This window comes from Erpetoichthys calabaricus, chromosome 3 (assembly GCF_900747795.2).
Source record: "Erpetoichthys calabaricus chromosome 3, fErpCal1.3, whole genome shotgun sequence".
NCBI lineage: Eukaryota > Metazoa > Chordata > Cladistia > Polypteriformes > Polypteridae > Erpetoichthys > Erpetoichthys calabaricus.
The window spans coordinates 202,643,083-202,663,048 of record NC_041396.2 but is presented as its reverse complement, the minus strand read 5'-3'; positions in this window follow the sequence as shown (position 1 = coordinate 202,663,048).

The window sequence follows — 19,966 nt, the reverse complement described above, 5'->3', positions numbered from 1 at the left end:
ATATTTGGAGAGTTCAGCAGGCAAAGCTTTTTCAAGATTAAAAAAAAAATGAGATGCCATTGAGGTTAAAGAAATGTTAATGGATCCATTATGTTTTAACAGTAGCATGATGACTTCTTCAAAGTAGGTCAGCCACAATGAAACAGCAGTAATAAGTCACTTTTCCTTGTTCATAAATAAAGAAAAAAATAACAACCAATGAAAGTTTCTATACTGCCAGATGTTATAGAATTATCTAGTGCTATCTTTGTTTAAGAATATTTTTATCAGAAGGTTTTTTTTCACTTTCCTCAAGAACTTTGGGTGACTATATTTAACCTATTTGGTAAATTTTGAGTCAGTGAATTAATACTTTACTGTTAATACTCATTCAAAGAGTACATTTAATATATGATAAAACGCTAAGGTCTGTGTGTTCAGTTTCTCTGAGCAATCTGATTGGTTATGGCTTGGGTGGGATTGGTCAGTTTGGCTTTGGTGACGCAATGAAAGTTGAAGTACGAGTATGAGACACACATGGATGAGTAAAGGCACAGAGAGATTCACCTTCAAAGATGGCAACTATAAAACCAGACAGGTGGTAAGAAAGGTGCCTCACAAATAATGAAAGAGTATGAGATTCAGGCTTTAGTGGAATGTGCTCAAGAGAGGGAGCACCGGTGAAAAGGCATTCACACCCAAGCAATTACAGAGGAAAGGTGATGAAGGTATATGGAGGGCAAGAGATAGTAATACTCTACTACTTATCTGCATCAGGTACCATGACTAGATAATAATATTATATTAAGTGTAGCAACCGTTTGGCTGCTGAGGTGGATAGGCAGGCCCAGGGATAAAATTGAGAGCAGTGAGACATGCAAGGGAGTGCTGCTCGAGGAACCTTCAGGAAGATGGAAGATGGTAGGTGGAGTCTGAGTGTGGCAGGAATTAAATAGGAGCCAACGGAAGGAAAGATATTCTTTTTCTTCTTAAGGAGTAGTGAGCTGTCAAAGAGGACAAGATCGGTTTATACACTAAGGAGTTTATCAAGCGTTTCCTGTGGCCAAAAACAACTGGACGGTTTAGCTCCTATCTGGAATTGTTGTTTTGTTCATTCGAAACACCCAATTCAGGTTTCCTTAAGTTGGTGTATGTGTGTGTCATTACTGTTGTCCCATTGGACATCGCATAAAGTAAATTGTTCCAGTTTCCTTACTATTTTTGGTTAAACCCTTCATAGTTTTTGGTGGCTCTTTAATAAATAAACTGGCTTCCAAATTGCAGCTTCAGCAACTGCATCACAATTACTGCTTCTAGAAAGTCTTTACTTTCAAAACACAGTATACATTTTCATCTTTACTTACTTATGCATTACCTCTACATAAGTCTAGCTCCTTTTTACATGTTATGTATTATTAATCTTCACCCAAAATGTGCTTGTACTGTACAGTACCTCTGGACATCGTCTGAATGTACATACCACAATAACTCACTCACTTATTTCCTGACCGTACTAGGTGGTGCACAAAAAAAAACTAGTAAGTTATGCTGACATAACCTTCGTGACGCACTTGTCACTGCTTCAACTTATTATATACAATCAACAATGTTAGTAACAAAGTTTGGAATTTGAAGGTGAAAAAGAGAGTGCAGGGAGGGTGGAATGGGTGGAGAAGAGTGTCAGGAGTAGGTTGTGACAGACGGGTATCAGCAAGAGAGAAAGGGAAGGTCCACAGGACAGTAGTGAGACCAGCTATGTTATATGGGTCAGAGAAGGTGGCACTGACCAGAAAGCAGGAGAAGGAGCTGGAGGTAGTAGAGTTAAAGATGCTAAGATTTGCATTGGGTGTGACGAGGATGGACAGGATTAGAAATGAGTACATTAGAGGGTCAGCTCAAGTTGGACTGTTGGGAGACAAAGTCAGAGAGGTGAGATTGTGTTGGTTTGGACATGTGCAGAGGAGAGATGCTGGGTATATTGGGAGAAGGATGCTAAGGATAGAGCTGCCAGGCAAGATGAAAAGAGGAAGGCCTAAGTGAAGGTTTATGGATGTGGTGAGAGAGAACATGCAGGTGGTGGGTGTAACAGAACAAGATGCAGAGGACAGGAAGATACGTAAAAAGATGATCCGCTGTGGCAACCCCTAATGGGAGCAGCCGAAAGAAGAAGAAGCTCACAGAAGCAGCAGTATGTCGCTTTTTCACCACTTGCTGAATTGTGTTTTGCCTAACCACTTAAAATAAGGTATTGTTCCACAAATCTCTAAAATGCCGAGTTGAAGGAACATACAACTCCATAACTGAAATATGACATGTCTTCTCTTCCGTGCAAAAACAGAACAAGCAAAACAAAACAAAGTGAGAATGAGAACTTCTCAGTAGCTTCACCTGACTACATTTACTGCTGCTAAAACCAGAGGAGGTCCCTGGGAACTACCATGTACAAGGGGGACTACTTTTTTATGTATTACCCAATACAAAGAAAGTGAATATGAAATTCTCCTAAATTCACCAAGGGTGTGTTCGCTTCCTTTTTTTGCCATAGACTGGACATCACGCAACACAGTCACAAAATATACATGACCACTAAATTCTTCAAATTTGAAATTTGCGCATTACATAGCTTTGCCTTGTGGCACGGGTCCACATCCAAAAGAAGACAAATAGTTGATAACATATGTTGGCCAAATAAGTCTGCAAATAATGCAGTCAACTGAAAAGCAGTAATGAAGGAAAACCAAAGAAATCGGTCAAATCTATAACTTGATGTAGAAATAAGTAAGGAAAATAGTCCACAAAGGATACCAAATTTGAACTACAGGGATGAAAAGCAAATTTCTTCAAGAAGAATCCATAACAGCAAAATTAACCCACAGTGAAAACTGTCCATTTTCCATAACTTGGGTTTTCAAAGACCATGGAAGGCATTATTGACCTAAATTTGTCATACACTCACCAAATTGAAGAAACAAGTATGTGTGTATTGCAGAAGGAGACTAAACTGGCTAGGTTATTAATTTAAAAAGTCCTTTGATGAAAAGCCATAAGCCAAAAATCAGCAGCCTCCCAGCAACTGGAGAAGAAATTAAGACTATGAGTTTGTCTTGTCGTGGTGTAGAGAAATATTGTTGAAGATTGTCTGACACAATGTAGGGATAATGTAGGTTATGAGGATTGCAGGTAAATATATTACATCCTTGTAATGCTGCTCTTTCACATATTAGTAGAAACTACCATTTAGTTAATTGCACGGATGAAACTAAGCTGATCTGAAACAACAAAACTTAACTTCTACTTAAGAAGTCTTTCTTTGGTTGTAATTTGTAAATAAATTCAGTTATCATTTGCATTAATTGCCTGCAGATCATTGCATATTACCCTAAAGTGGCAAATTACCACTTTCAAGGCTTAATTTTTACCACATGCTCCTACAGTACCAATATGAGGAACACATGTACCTGTTTATTTGAAGAAAAAGTCTTCTCACACAAGCAGGAACATACACTTGTTTCTGCAGATTGCCAACACCTTAATGCAAAGTAGACAGCCTCATTTAATCTTATTTAGAATAAACAGACTGGACATAGTCGACATGTTCCATTTGTGGCCTGTTTTGTTTGGCCCAAATACAATTTGCCAATAATATTGACCAAACCTTTAAAAAATAAAAGTAAAAATTCAGTATAAACTACTTTTTTTCACTTCACAATCAAATGTCTATTACAAGAACAGAGGTAAAAAACAGATTTGTTCCAAGATTATTGCTTTATCATTTTTGGCTGGAAAATCGTTGTTAAGGCACCAAACCCTGGAGCGTAAAACAGGATACTGGCACAAGCTGTACTGGAATTTATTACACTGACAGACTTTTCTGTGATGCCAGTTTGCATCACTTAAAGTAAAGCGCTGGGGCCAAAAACAAAACAGAATGAGGTATTTGTAGAAAAATAGGATACTAGGTTGATAAATCTGAATTTGTCTCCACAATATTTCTTTGCAATGAAAAAAATCAACTTTGGAGACACAAAATGTAATTCTTAACTTTCGTGGTCACAATATAACTTCTTAAACCTTTTACTGACAAGAATAAATAAGCTTTTTTATCCCATATGTCACTGATCTTGAATAATAAATTATGAAGACTTCAATAAAAAGTAGATTTCATTATTGTTAAAAATTTGTAGTGTTAATCAATAGTTATTAAAGATTAATATTTATAAGAGCATAATAATCGTGTTTTGGATTATCCCAGTTTGTTAATGACATAATAATGAATATTTGAAAAAGAGCACCTTGACTTATTGTTAATCATAGTTGTTTACTTTTGAATAGAAAAAGTATAAACATTAAATTTGCATTCTGCCAACATCAAATACCAAACATATAAAGATCTGAACTGTTAACATTTAATTAAGCTGGGTTGATACATGAATGGATGGATTTAAGGATTTGAAGCAACTGTGCTTGCAAATTATTAAATTAGGCAAACCACTCATGGTCAAATTATATTTAATATACTCAGGGGAGGGCAGTGTTGGTCCTGGAGGGCCGCAGGGGCTGTAGGTTTTTATTCCAACCAATTTGTCTTAATGAGATTTCAATTATTGCTGATGAAGCACTTATTACTCAAGTGACATTTTGATGCTTCATTTTAGTGGTCTTGCTTGTTAAGGTTCCCCACCCTCGATTGCTTATTTCAATCTTAAACAGTTGTAGTCACTATTTTAATGGCTCCTTATTAGCAATAAGATGTAAATGACAAAGAAGCCAGCAGTTCTCCATCTAACTTGTTTCTGTTTTCATCTGTGTGAATTCATCATGAACTATTTACATTAAAACACTTAAGAAAAAAATGTGATAGACTGAAAATGATCTGTTTTTGGATGATATCCATGGAAAGGAAAAAATCTATGATATAAGAATCTAACATTGCAGACTAACATGGCATAAAATTAAATAAGGGCTGACATTGAAAAAGGTTATATTCTAATTAAGGAATTGTGTTGGAACGAAAACCTGCAGCCACTGCTTCCCCCTAGGCCTGACATTGCCCATCCCTGTTCTATGTGCTAGATGGGTTGAAATCTAACTAATCAATGTAGACCTGAGTGTTAAAGTTTGCAATGCACCATATGTTGGAATATCTATTGTAATTCACGCAGTAAAAAACTACATTGTGTTTTCCATTTCAACAGATGGCACATCACAAACCTTTGTAATAATAAAATGCATTACTACAAATGTTTGTAGTGCACCCTTTGTTGAAATGAAAAATGCAATGCATTTTATCGCTACAAATGCTTGTGATGCACAATCTGTTAGAATGACATTGAAACACACAGACGGACACACAGATTAATACGAACACACAGACACTTGGCCTTTTATTAAAGTGGATACTGTTTTACGTAAAAATCTGGGTTTACACCTAACAGACAATAAAGCCATGAGACATCTTTCAGTAGAATTTAGCCCTTCTAGTCTTATTTATAATTCTGGAAGATATGACCTGTCCCTGCATACGTCTTATTTATGTAAATGGAGTCCTTCTGTTTTATTCTGTCCTTACGATGTCACTCAACAATATAAGTTTGAAAGAATGAAATCAGATTGAAAGGCAACCAATCTGGAATATACTTAGAGTAAATATGTCAAACGGATGAATTAGTTTGTCTGTTTATTGATCTAACAGTTATTGCAGCATAATCTATTAACAACACCATCTGGGCAGCTCCTAATGTGGTAGCAGTATTGTAGATGAAAAGAAAAAAAAACTTACCATAAACTTTAACTTCTAATTTGCTTTATCTCTGTAATAATATGGAAGACAGCCTGTATTTTACAGGTGTATTTTTTTACTTATTTTCCTTCAGAATAATGAAAATGTTTCATAATTCTTACTAAGCATATATCTCAGCTATTACTATATATTGCTTGTATTTTTAGCCCAAATTCTTTCATCAGAAAGACTCTTATCTTCTGTCATATTGTAAACTAATGCCAAATACTTAGTGAGCTATTGAGGACAATGATAGACATTTACAAATAAACTAAATGTATAATCTGGATGATTGTTCAGAACTCTGTGAGAACACAAACCACAGAGGGTTTTTTTCGTGGAGGGTGGGGAACGGACTAGTTGGGCAAATATCTGACATTGAATAAAGTCATCATTATGTACTTAAAATGATGAAAGCAATGCTGTGAAGAAAGATTCTATAAAAAGTTGTAGCCATCATGGGAAAAAAAAACCCATTTGTACTGGACACTAAAAACATAAAAAAATTAATAAATATAATAAAAATAATCTTGTCTCTTGTAAATGTTATTTAATTTAAAGTCATATGTGTTCGGATTCAGCGGGTTGGAAAATGGATAGATGGATATATACAGGGGGTCCTCGGGTTACAACGTATCGACATACGTTGTTTCGAGTTTACAACGCTCACTCCCATAAAAACTTAAAAAAATTGAAATTAAACACCATTTCCGCATTATATAAAATCTTATTAGAGTCCCTACCTTTCAAAGACCCAAGAGGACATTGGGAAGAAGATCTCTTAATCAATATATCAGAAAAGGAGTGGAAGGTAGCAAAGCAGAGAATTCACTCGAGCTCCATATGCGCAAAGCATAGAATTATTCAACTAAAAATTATGTATCGAGCTCATCTGTCTCGCTTAAAACTGTCCAAAATGTTTAAAGGGCAAGATCCAACCTGCGAACGCTGCAACCAAGCTCCTGCCTCACTGGGTCACATGTTTTGGGCCTGCACCAAACTAACATCATTTTGGACCAAAATTTTTAAGTGCCTTTCAGACAGCCTTGGTCACAATCCCTCCTAACCCACTAACAGCTGTGTTCGGTGTTCTTCCAGGCGGACTTGAAGTGGAGAAGGACAAGCAAACTGTGATTGCATTCACTACACTTTTGGCACGCAGACTTATTTTGTTAAATTGGAAGAATCCAAACTCTCCTCTGATAAGTCAGTGGAAAACCGATGTTTTATATTATTTGAAATTGGAAAAAATCTAATTCTCAGTTAGAGGATCTGTACAGAATTTTTTTAAAACCTTGCAGGATCTAATCAATATTATTTTAGAATAACAGAAATAACTATTACCACATTTAATTCCCTTTTCCATTTTTTTTTACTTGTGTATATTTCTCCCTTTCTTTTGTTTATTGTTGCCTTATTAAAAAGCCCTAAGCAATTCTCCTTTGGCTAAGCTCTCCTTCTCAGGGGTGGGGTTTGATTTGTCTTCAATATTTTTTTGTTATAAACTGATCTATTTGTATGGAATGATTACAATAAAATTAATTAATAAAATAAAAAAATAAAAAATTGAGACATGAGAAGGAATAAAGGTAAGGATTTTTTTTACATTCATTTTTTCTGTTACTACAGTACAGTATATTTATGTCCTTTTCCTTTTTCTGTGACTTAGTTGTGTTTATATGTTCTAGATTATGATTTTACAAATGTGTTAGGATAGGTAAGTGACTTAGGCTAGGGTGTGTTTTGACTTTGAATTCAGGTTACATCACTGTTTTAGGAATGGAACTGTGTCATAAAATGAAGACCCCCATATATATAGTATATATATATATATATATATTGTATTCATGGCATTCATAGTCTGAATCACAATCTGATTGTATGGGTGGTTACCTACCATGTAACGCTTGTGGTTGGTCAGCAAGTCGGCTAACATCCGCCACGGTGCCCTCTTTCAGTTGTGAGAAGCAGATCATAGAATGGTTGAAATAGTTTACTGTTAAATAATGCAAAGAGTATGCGACACGTGTTTCGCCCTAATTCTGGGCTCATCAGGCGTACACACTCACTGCACCCCCCTCTCGGGGAATCGAACCTCAGACGTCAGCGCTAGAGGCAGCCTCTAACGTTGCGCCACAGCATGTGGTTCATTCATTTGACAGCATACTGTATATAGTATATAGCATATATATATATTTGGGCTGGCTGATGCCCGGGTTTCCATCACTATATATATATATATATATATATATATATATATATATATACTGTATATACTATATATATATATATATATATATATATTGTGAGATATGGCCGGCTATTTATCCCGGCCAATACCCCCAGGCTGCCAGATGGAGCCCTCCTTGCAGCTTGGAGCTACCTCGAATGCCAGCAGGGAATTATGGAGAGTGGACTTTTAGTGCACAGCCCAGCTGGATACCACGGGGGCTGCCAGGAGTTGCTGCAGGGAGGCCCAGGGATTGTTATTTGCACCATAACCCGGAAGTGCGTCTTAATCACAGCGACACAAGGAATGACATGCTTCCGGGTTGAAGAAAAAGGATTTTTATCTGACCCGGAAGTGTCCCATGTCACATGGACAGAGAAGGCGAAACAATTCCGGGTCAAGGACTATAAAAGGACTGTGGGAAATCCCAGACATTGAGCTGAGTTGGGTGGTAGGGTGGCTAAGTTTCTGGGAGTGTGGAGGATTGTTAATTATTGTAGTGATCATTGTTTATTGGAGTGGTGTGGAGTAGTGGTGCTTTGTGCACTGTATTACTATAATACACCATTATTTGGACTTTTATCTGGTGTCTGACGTCTGTTCTGAGGGTTCAAGGGGTCAACAGTGCCTCTATTTGTCACAATATAGATATATATATATATATATATATATATATATATATATATATATATATATATATATATATATATAGTGATGGAAACCCGGGCATCAGCAAGCCCAAACCCCGACACAAACACACAAGCACAGTCCAGGGTGCAAATAAAGGGATGCATCTACTATATATATATATATATATATATATACAGTATATATATATATATATATATATATATATATATATATATATATATATATATATATATATATATATATATATATATATGTTCATATTGTTCTTCCCTTGTGGTAAATTTGAGATGAGAATTGCTCTGATTTAATCTGTAGAAATCCAAGTCTTCCAAAAACTCTTCTATTTGTGTTTTACCTACCAGTATTCATTATCTGCACTTTTAGTATTCCATTCTTATATTGCCTCTTTATCTGTTTACCATGCTGAGCAAGATTATTGACCTCTGCTGTTCTAGGGAGAACTGAATAAATTCTAAATGTGTTTTAAAACACAAGTCATACGATAAATAATTTACATGAAATGTCCTTGCAAAAATATGTATAAACTTTTATAAGAGAAGCACTAGAATATCTAATGTCATGAAATATAATAATAATGCTAAAAAAAGAGTTGTGTAAAACAAAAAAAAAAGTACAACAAATTGAACAAATGAGACCTTAAACCAGAACCACTTCTGCATATGGTATACTCTTTTGGTTTTTGCACAAATCCTACACTACTATTCTGGTTACATTCGCTTACAAAGTGATAATTGTTTTCTGAACTTTGTTTTCCATCAGCATTAAGTGAAGGCAGAGCAAGTATACAAAGAGACAACAAGCCTAAATCCACTAGCTTTGAAAGAAAACATGAAAAGGACCCAATAAGCTATGGAGTCTTTTTCATGGCAGAAACATAAAAATGGAAAATGTTAAATGGTAACTATAGCGTCTGTCCAACAGGATAACATTGTGATTTGCAAAGTGTTACATAACAAAAAAGTAGCTGGCACTAGTTATGCTAGGGTTAGAGTCAATATGCAGAGCAACATTAGTACATACCTGGAGGCAGACTCTCACAGCGGCCGTCCACACCCAGAGTGATAATGGTAAAATGGCTACACAAATGATGCATTGATTGAAATAACCTCAAAAAACAGCATAAAGTACAAAAGTAAAACAAAACCCTGCTGCCACTCGAGCTCAAACTATGAAGGACTTAAACATTTTTCTAACTAGTGGGATGGGTTGCTCACTCCTGTCTCTCTGTCTCGCTTCATCTCTTTTTCTAACAATCTTTCTCTGCTACGGCTTCTTCATTCTTACAACAAAATCAATGAATCTTTGGCTTTGAAGTGACTTTAAACACCAAGACTAAGCCCTCAGAATCACTTTTAGGGTAAGAGTTGCCACTATTTCTATATAAATACATTAGGTTAAAACCCCTATAGAAGTTCCTGTCCCCAACCCTTTTGCCCTCAACCTGGTTCCTGTATTTAAAAAAAGAAATTTGATAAAATCTCTTAAATCAAATTAATCTCAGAGCTGAGAAACACCTAAAATGAGTCACACAAACAAAAACCTAAGGCTAAGTAGTTCTCCCTGCCGATCCACTTTCATATGCTGTGTGCTTAAAACTATGATAAACTGTGTGACATAGTCATGAAATATAAAAACAGGTTCAATTACTGACTTTTAGTGTCGTTATACAGACGCTCAAGTGTAGATTAACAAATACACATTCCTTACAAAATACACAAGGTGCCAGGTTACCCAAGAAGGTTTATTATTTGAAGTGATCAGTGCCAAGTGAATGTTTACCTGGCGTAACCAAAATCTCCTAGGCACTAAAATTGCAATCCTTTTTTGGACCACAGTACTTGAGTATTGAAGTTAACATAACAATCTCAAACCCATTTTTCTATTTAGGGTCACAGGAACTGAGGCCTAGCCGAACAGCGGTCAGCCATATTCTCCACATATGCAAACTCAGACACGGAGTCACTTTGGAACTGGTATTTAATCTAACCAGCATATCTTTGAATAAGTGAAAAGAAAAGTGGAAAAGTACAATGTAATGCATGGAGAACATGCTAATTCCACAGGGACACAACTAAGCATGGGATGCAAAACCAGGTTCCTGGATCCATGAAGCAGCAGAACTAACACATTTGCTACTGTGCCACCTAATTCTGAAATAGATAGATAGATAGATAGATAGATAGATAGATAGATAGATAGATAGATAGATAGATAGATAGATAGATAGATAGATATGAAAGGCACTATACTGTAGATAGATAGATAGATAGATAGATAGATAGATAGATAGATAGATAGATAGATAGATAGATAGATAGATAGATAGATAGATAGATAGATAGATAGATAGATAGATAGATAGATACTTTATTAGTCCCAAGGGGAAATTCACATACTCCAACAGCAGCATACTGATAAAAAACAATAAATTAAATAGTAAGAGACATTGTGATGGGATGGGTGCATTATGAACAGCTGTCACATTCTTATTGAAAAAGAATTTGCAATGGTAGGGAGCAGATGACAGATCATGAGCTATCATATACAGGAATAAATGGGTTAGAGTATGAACAAATAAGAGATGAGCTTCTGATCTTTATTTACTGGGCTACTAAAAATAATATAATCATATTTTAGCGAAAAATGTATATTATATGAATCATTTTAAATTAACTTTCATTGTTTTAGAGGGCCCATGGATATTTTATGCAGTGTCATTTCTTTGTTTTCTTTCATCTTAAAAATTATCTGTTCATACCATTTGCAAGCCACACTAAATTGTGGATGCCATTGTATTTTAAAACAAATTAAAACAAAATATGATATATAAATTGCAATTTCACAATCCATACTAACAAATCAGAGGAATCAAAGTGACAGACCTAAAGGAATGAGGGAGTCTGACTCACAGACACAGAGGATAAATGTTTATTCTGCAATAAAAAAACAGTTTCAAATAAACAGAAATCTCATCTACCCTTGGGTCTGAAGGCAGGAATTTCACTTTTGGTGCCTAAACCTTGTTTACAAGATTTATTTATTCTTTTTTCCTCTAGCCAGAATTGTCTCATGAAATGCCAGACAAAAGATTACAGCAACACACAAGCCAACTAGCAACCAATAACCCATTTGTTAGCTATTTCAAGCATCAAATATTTGCATTTTTACATGATTATAGAGACAGCTAAAGTATCATCCATACATCTATCTATATGTCTATCTATACAATACATAATGTAACATTTTCAAACCAATTTAATCCAATTCCAGATCATGAAGGCAGGTGATTTTCCAAGAAGTATAAGGCAGGATGCAACCCTAGACAGTCCCTCAATGGGCCTATTCATGCACACAGGGTTAGTGTACAATCACCAAGATTTCTGGATGAAGAAAGAAAACCAGAGTACACAGAAAAAAAAAGCCTATGTGGACATGGGGTAACTGTTGAAATTCTACACTGAAAGCAGCCAGGCATGGCATTTGAATAAAGGACATTGGATTCATAAGCCAGCTCCTGTGCAGACGTTATATAAGTAAAATTTATAAAATTATTTAGCCCCTGTACAGTTTAATCTAATAGAAATAAAATAATCTTCAGAAGGCATAATACATCAATACATAATACATAAAAAATATCAAGCAAAGACATTCACGGTATTGTAGAAAAGAAAGAGTACTGGATAACAATGTTCAGATAATCTCAGGTGTAGCAAAGGTGTGTTCAGGCTAAACAAGAATACAGAGTCTCTCGGTTTTTTACACCTTTCCAAAAAGGTACTGCTTGAACAAAACGTACCATTTTGCATCATTCAGTTGAGACAACAATAAAGTTGCCTTGCTGTATCAAAAGGCTGTGTGTGGAACCAGTGAAGTTTTAATGCAACTGAATAATACATGCTACTCTATCTCCTTTCTAGCTTCCAAGAAACTGTAAATCTGTGACTTTGTATAAAGCATTACATTGACATTTTAGCCCCCGTGACCAAATAAACACGTTTGACAATGGATGGATGGATGGATGGATAGTTTGTTGGTCAATAATCTTAGATGAGGCCTTTTTTAAGATTAGAAGTTCATGGTGGAAATCATTATGTTCTAACAAGGTCCATGAAGTAAACAATCATGATAGCCAATAATAAAACATTAGCTTTCCCAACTGGTGGCACATGAGTTACCACTGCTGCCCTAATCATTGGAGGCACCCCAGTTTAATACAGGATGGGGCGTAAAGATCTCCCACATTTCGAGGGAGAACTGTGCGGGCTGTAGGGGGTAGAGAGGTAGGGTAGGTCTCGTTCGGTAGGTTAGGCTCCACCGTTTTCAGTACCCATCATTAGTTGGACTGGTGAACAATGGGGCTTTGTTGTTCAAGCGTATTATGAGAATAACCGTTCTGTGATAGTGACACAGAGAGCTTTCCATACTTGCTGGGTTGAAATGCATCTGTACCAGATCAGAAAACAATTTTGGGTCCACACTGAAAAGAAAATCACCTGGCAGACCTAGGATAAAACATGTGTGGTTTCAACAGGATGGGCCACAGCTCACATAGCACGACATTCGCTTGGAGTGTTGACAGAAGTGTTCCCTAGGCATTTGATCTGTTTAAGGAGAGACATGGGGTGGCTGGCATGGTCACCAGGTTTAAGCCCATGTGACCTTTTCCTTTGGGGATACCTAAAGGAAAAGGTTTTCAAACATCATCCTCGATCTCTTGAAGATTTGAAGGCAAGGATCAGACAGTAAATCGACACCATTCCACCTGAGATGACCTAGAGAGTGATGGAAAACTTCCAGGAATGTCTTCAGCAATGTATTGCCAAAAACGGCAGCCATTTGTCTGATATGATCTTTAAAACCCATTAAAGCAAAACTGTTTTTTATGAACTTTTCAGAAATGTATACAATTTGTTTTTAGATAACTTTGTATATTTTTTATACTCCATCAAAATGTGGGAGATCGTTATGCCCCACCCTGTACAGGTTATGTTGATTTTAAGGCTTTAGAACATATTGGATCAAATTTTGCCTTTTATTTTTGCTTTCTGTGAATTGTGAAACATTTGATAAAAAATATTACCTCTGTAATGTCATGGCTATTATGTGTTTACTTTGGGTAACATCCATTGCCACTGTGTTTCAAAGGGAGCAACGCAGTAGCAGCAGAGCATTGAGGGTAGCGGTGACTTCAGATATGTGATATCAGTAGTTTTTAATAAATAATAATAATACATTACATTTATATAGCGCTTTTCTCAGTACTCAAAGCGCTATCCACACAGGGAGGAACCGGGAAGCAAACCCACAATCTTCCACAGTCTCCTTACTGCAAAGCAGCAGCACTACCACTGCGCCACCTGTGAGGACAAATCACAAAAAAGCTTTCTTGAATTTAGCCGGTAAAATATCCTTCTAGTAGTTAGTTAATTTGGCAAACTGTTTAGATTTAGTTTTTAGTTTACTTTATGGGCTCCTGGCTTTGACTCTGATCTATTTACTGTTTTTTCATTTCTTTCCCTTATTTCATGGTTCTCCTTACTGCCATTTTCGCCTGACGGTTCTCTTTTCCTAGATGCAGCATATTAGCCTAGACTAGTGAAGTATTAAGGTGAATGACATTAAGGGTCTGTAATGGTGCAGGTTTTTAAAACAAAAACAGTGTGCAGAGGCTTGGTGAGTGTGTGTGCGTGCAGTAGTGTACTGTTAAAAAGAGGAAAATTGGCTAATTGCATTTGCACGTGAATATGTGATTAGTTCTGGCGGTTTCCTCATTGATGCTCTGTGAGTCGTTAAGCAAAGCACTTACACCTACTAAGTATAAAGGAGCCTGGAAGGAGAACGAAGAGGGGGAAAAAATATCGAGGAAGAGCAAGAAAAAGAGAAGTCAGAATCAGACAGGAAAGCAGTGTGGAAGGATGGCGGCAAAGTGGTTGGGAAACCCCAGGAAGGAGCAGAGTGAGAGGTGCTCCAGCAACAGACCAGATCACTCCTACTGAACAATGGGGAACAGAAGTGATCAAAGGCTCCTTGGGTCCTGCAGACAATGAGGAAGGCATATGGGAAGACGGAGTTGGGCTCAGTACATCTTGGCAGCTGCAGATGGATGGTGGACATGACGAGAAGCCAGGTGTGGACTGTTTTCACCAGGATCTCCACCCCTCCGAGTATACCTGAGAGATGGATAAGTAAGGCAAGACGTGTTATTTATTTTTTTACTTTTAACTTATTCATGAACACTGTTTTTATGGATTATTTATTGATTGAATAAAACAGCAATGTGTTTTTATTTATTTTGTTGGACATTTTTTAAATAAAAAAGCACAGTGCACTTAATGCACCAGCCTTTGCTGGTTTATGTCTCGTCAATGCCATGATTATGACTGTCAATTCACATTCAAAAAGGAGCCAGCTTAAGGCAACCCGGGCATCCCAAGTACACATGTTCTCCACATATCTTAATGGAGTTTCATCAAAGAACTTCGGTAAATCCCTTATCTCAAAAAGCCATGATATGATAATTGGCATCTGTCAGTCAGTCCTGTAAGATTATAAATAAAATCATCTGGTTGCTTCTACTGGAAAAAGGTCTAGCTTCTGATAACAAATGTAATGGAAAAAGTTGGTTTTAAAAAAGGAGCAAAAAAGGTGAGTTTACTGCTCCTTTTCAGCTACTGAGAAACACAGCTAAAATAACTTGGGGCCATAAACAATGTGTGCAGCACTGAAATGGAACTTTTAGAGTTTATAACCTCTGACTGAAATAAAGTTATCATTCCACCAGTTTATCTCATTCCAAGTGCAGCCTCTGAATCAACAGCCGTGACAACATTTAACTAAATGTCAAGTAAAAGTCTGCCTGGGGGAAGCCAGGATATGTAACATGTGTGAGAGAACATTTTTTTATTTGATCAAAAAGTTGAAGTACTGAGCTGGGCTTTGAAGTAAAACTATAAAGCTACTGTATTATATTAATACAATTTAGTATGATAGTACCTTTATGTCAGTCACCGAAAATTCTGCCCCACATCACATATGTTTTACTGCATTCTGCCTCAAAATAAGAATGGTAGGCTGACTATTGCTTTTGCTTCACAAGTTCTGGTTCCTTACCATGAATCCTAGGCTATTCTCTGTTTGTGTGTGGTGTGTATATACTTCTGTGTATGCCTGATGTAGTGGATCAGCAGTAGGTTTTAATGTAGTGGATGGTCAGGATAGATTGGCATCCCAGATGGAATAGACCCTGTTCTCTTGCCTGGCCAGCAGGCCTGAGTGGTGGATAGTTAGGAACAGGATGTGTCATCCCACGGCCAGGAGCTGGACACACCATGCTAAATGAATGGTCTGGCATCCTGGGGGATTCAGTAGAAGACTCTTGTCAGGCTGGGATGCCTGAGCACTGAATGAACATGGGGAAGTAGCCTTCTAAGACTGTATACATCTCTGGTGTGCAGGGTGGCAACATTCCTGGGCCAGTGTACCCAGATCCACACCCAAAGGATGCACGGGGAATTGTTGTCCCTTGGGGCAGCCATGTGGGGTTACATGGGTACCACCAGGGGATGCTATAGGAAATGGCTATCACCTACATTGTAAGGCTTCTGTCTGACTCAGAATTGCTTCACAGAGGCAATGTGGCTGCACCAGAAGTACTACCGGGTCTTGTATAAAGGAGCCCACTCTGCTTCACCCAGGACAAGGCATGCCTGGAGGAGAGTGGAGGAGATTTATTGTTAGGGTCACAGGGGTCAGCTGGAGCCAATCCCTGCCAACACAGGGCACCAGGCAACCGCAGGGCACACACACCAAGCACAGACTAGGGACAATTTAGGATCGCCAATGCACCTAACCTGCATGTCTTTGAGACTGTGCACCTGAGTACCCGGAGGAAACCCACACATATACGGGGAGAACATGCAAACTTCACGCAGGGAGGACCTGGGAAGCGAACCCGAGTCTCCTAACTGCGAGGCAGCAGCGCTACCACTGCACCACCGTGCCGCCCTTCCTGTGAAAAGTACTTTTATATAATAAAATTTCACTTGAACTGAACATTTGACTGTGTACTTGAACTTGTGTCTTGAGTCCAGGGTTCTGTGGCACACTCTTTTGGTCACACTGGATTTTTCTCAACCTACTTCTATTTTCTACTATATTCCAAAGATACAAGTTTAACTTCACTTAGTGTCACTGCGCATGAGCTTGCTCTTTAGATGCTTGGCATCTTATTTAGTTCTGGTTGTTATCGTCTACCCAGTGCTGCAGCAGTAGGTTTCTGACTCCTTGTGACCCAAAATTTGATTTACTATATTAAATAAATAGATAAATGATCTCAAAAGAAAAAGTCAAGCTGCAGAAATGTGTGTTACTTTGAGAACTGTCACGAACTGGAACTTATGGAATCCAGTTCACATCTAGGCATTGGTTAGTATTAAGAAACACACAGATCAGGACACTTTTTGTAACATGGGCAAATGAGTACTGACAGTTTATCAAACAACATACATTTCTAGATTGTGGGAGGAACATGATCCCCTTTACAAAGGTAACATAAAAATGGGAGTATATGCATTCTAGCTTGGTGTGAGGTTTGTCTTATTTAAAAATAGTGTAATGAACTAGCCTTTCAACAACTTCTTCGTCTCTTTTCGACTGCTCCCGTTAGGGGTCGTCACAGTGGATCATCTTGTTCCATTTCTTCCTGTCCTCTGAATCTTGCTTTGTTACACCCACCACCTTCATGTCCTCTCTCACCACATCCATACCTCCTCTTAGGCCTTTCTCTTTTCCTCTTACCTGGCAGCTCCAGCCTTAACATCCTTCTCCCAATATACTCAGCATCTCTCCTCTGCCCATGTCCAAGCCAAACTAGCCTTTCAACAACATTTACGAAAATGTCTCTGCCTATACTAAAATGACTAAAAACACATATGATGTAGCCTTATGCCTACAATGGAGGAGTGGAAGTGTCCTGCTTGATGGAATGGTTACACCACTTGGCTCAGGATTTATCACAAAATTGTAAATTATTTGCCATGTGCTCATTTATGCAGCATTCAGACTGTACGAAATGCAATTTAGTTGCATAAGATATGCAACACAACATATCTTGGAATGCAACTCCTTTATGTCCACCGTATTGGAATATCGTTTTCTTTTGTGAAAGGTGATCAGTCAAGGAATAAGACAATTTAACGAGCTGGGTCCTATCAGGGAAGGGCATGTAATAAGCATGAACCAATAGGAGCATAATTAGTGTCTGCATTTTCAAAACTTTTGTTTTCACTCATCCAATAAAGTTTTCAAAAGTCTCAGTATTTGGGGGATACAAACACTGGGGTTGTGTGGACAAAAGGAGAAAATGGATCCTAATGTCTGTATTTTTAAAATAAAATGTCATAGTGTGGACATAGCATTAGAGGACCAGCTTTGGATAGACAGACAATCCATCACAGGGCCCAGTTCCACACAGACACACAATTTTGAATGGCCAATTCACTTAACATGCACACATTTGGGAAATGGGAGGAAAAATTGGAGTTGTCTTTTAACTTTTCTCACCAATCTAAAAATAAAAAACAACATGAAGAATCATCCCAAATGGCTAAAATGCACTGTTACAAACCTGAGCTCAAGCAGAATTGTGGTGTTATACAGATGAGTATAAAAACAAGCAAAAAAGCCTCTCCATTCAGAATGTGCGTCATACCAGTCAAACTCTAAAGCGAACAGAAATATTATCTTTAAAAAGAGTACTTGCGTCAAAAGCAGAAAAGCTGTGCGCATCAACATATGGGTTTCGCCATGAAAGGTGAACAAAGTATGCATGTTTAGAACCAGAAGCCAAGAAATGAACCTGCATTATTTAAAATCCATGAGAGCTTTTACTCCCTCCTTTGTTTACATCGATAAGGTGATTAAACAATGAATATTATTGTCTGCTTAACAGCTGCATGGTTAAAGCTGTATCTTGGAATGTCAAAGAGCTAGTCCGGAATGTACACAACTATTAAACTATGAAAACAAACACTTCTATGTGTGGTTTTATTCCATCTCACTTTCCCTTTTTAAATAAAAAACAACTTAAATGAATTAACCCTTTTGGTTGTACAGGAGAAGTGATTACAATTATAAGATTTATTGATAAACAGGTACAGATCTGTCTGCCCCTTCTCCTTTTATACAATGTTGGCTTCTTTATGCAGCGTGTTCAGTAATAATAATGAGATCTAAACCATAGAAGAAGATGCTTTAGGCTGTTTTTCACTATTCAGGTCAGAAGTTATTTCACACAATGTATCAGACTCATCCTGGAGGTCCTTCTGCTTAGACTTTTAATAACTAAAATGTTAAACCTTCAAAAAAAAGTGTAAACTACCCCATTCATAAGAGAGTGTGAGAATGCATACTGGCATTGGCAGCAAGATGATTTTTGTATTCCTCCATCTGTGTGTTATTTTTCATTAGAAATCTTACACAGCACATCTAGGCTCCCACCCATATTCAAACCAATTTAATTTAGCTAAGGGTTGCAATAAGGGTTAACTGGTTGTGTTATATTTAACTTGCCATTAATCACTAGGGATGATTTGACTGATTAGGCTAGACGGATTTCACCTTCATTCCTCAGTGCCTTCTTGCAACCCTCTGTGAAAGAGGATAAAGATGATGCGGCCCATGGTTGTATAAATAGCAACTACGAAGGCTCTAAACCAGACTTGGGCATTGTATGGCATTGAGGCCAAATGCGGAATTTGGTCTGGTTCATTTCTGGCCAGTGAAAGGTAAGACAAACCTCACACTAATCTAAAAAATCAATTGCGGTTTTGTAAACATTGTGCCTTTTTTCTGTTTACGTATAGTGATGATGACAGCAAGTACCTGTCTGGGAGTGTCAGTCTGCATCACAGCGAGATGTGACCATGCAGACGCATATCAAAATGAGAAGTAAAGAAATGAAAAGTTGAATCAGAAAATAGATCACTCAGCAAATCTTGGACTTCTAAGTGTTTTTTCATGGAAGTCAGCGTTAAAGCAGTTCATTTCCATGGTGAAGAGAAACCCCTTCAGAACAGCCAACCAAGTGAACAACACTCTCCAGGAGGTAGGCGTATCGATATCCAAGTCTACCATAAAAATAATAATAATTCATTACATTTATATAGTGCTTTTCTCAGTACTCAAAGCGCTATCCACACAGGGAGGAAGCAGGAAGCGAATTCACAATCTTCCACAGTCTCCTTACTGCAAAGCAGCAGTACTACCACAGCGCCACCTGTCAGGATAAAGAGAAGACTGCATGAAAG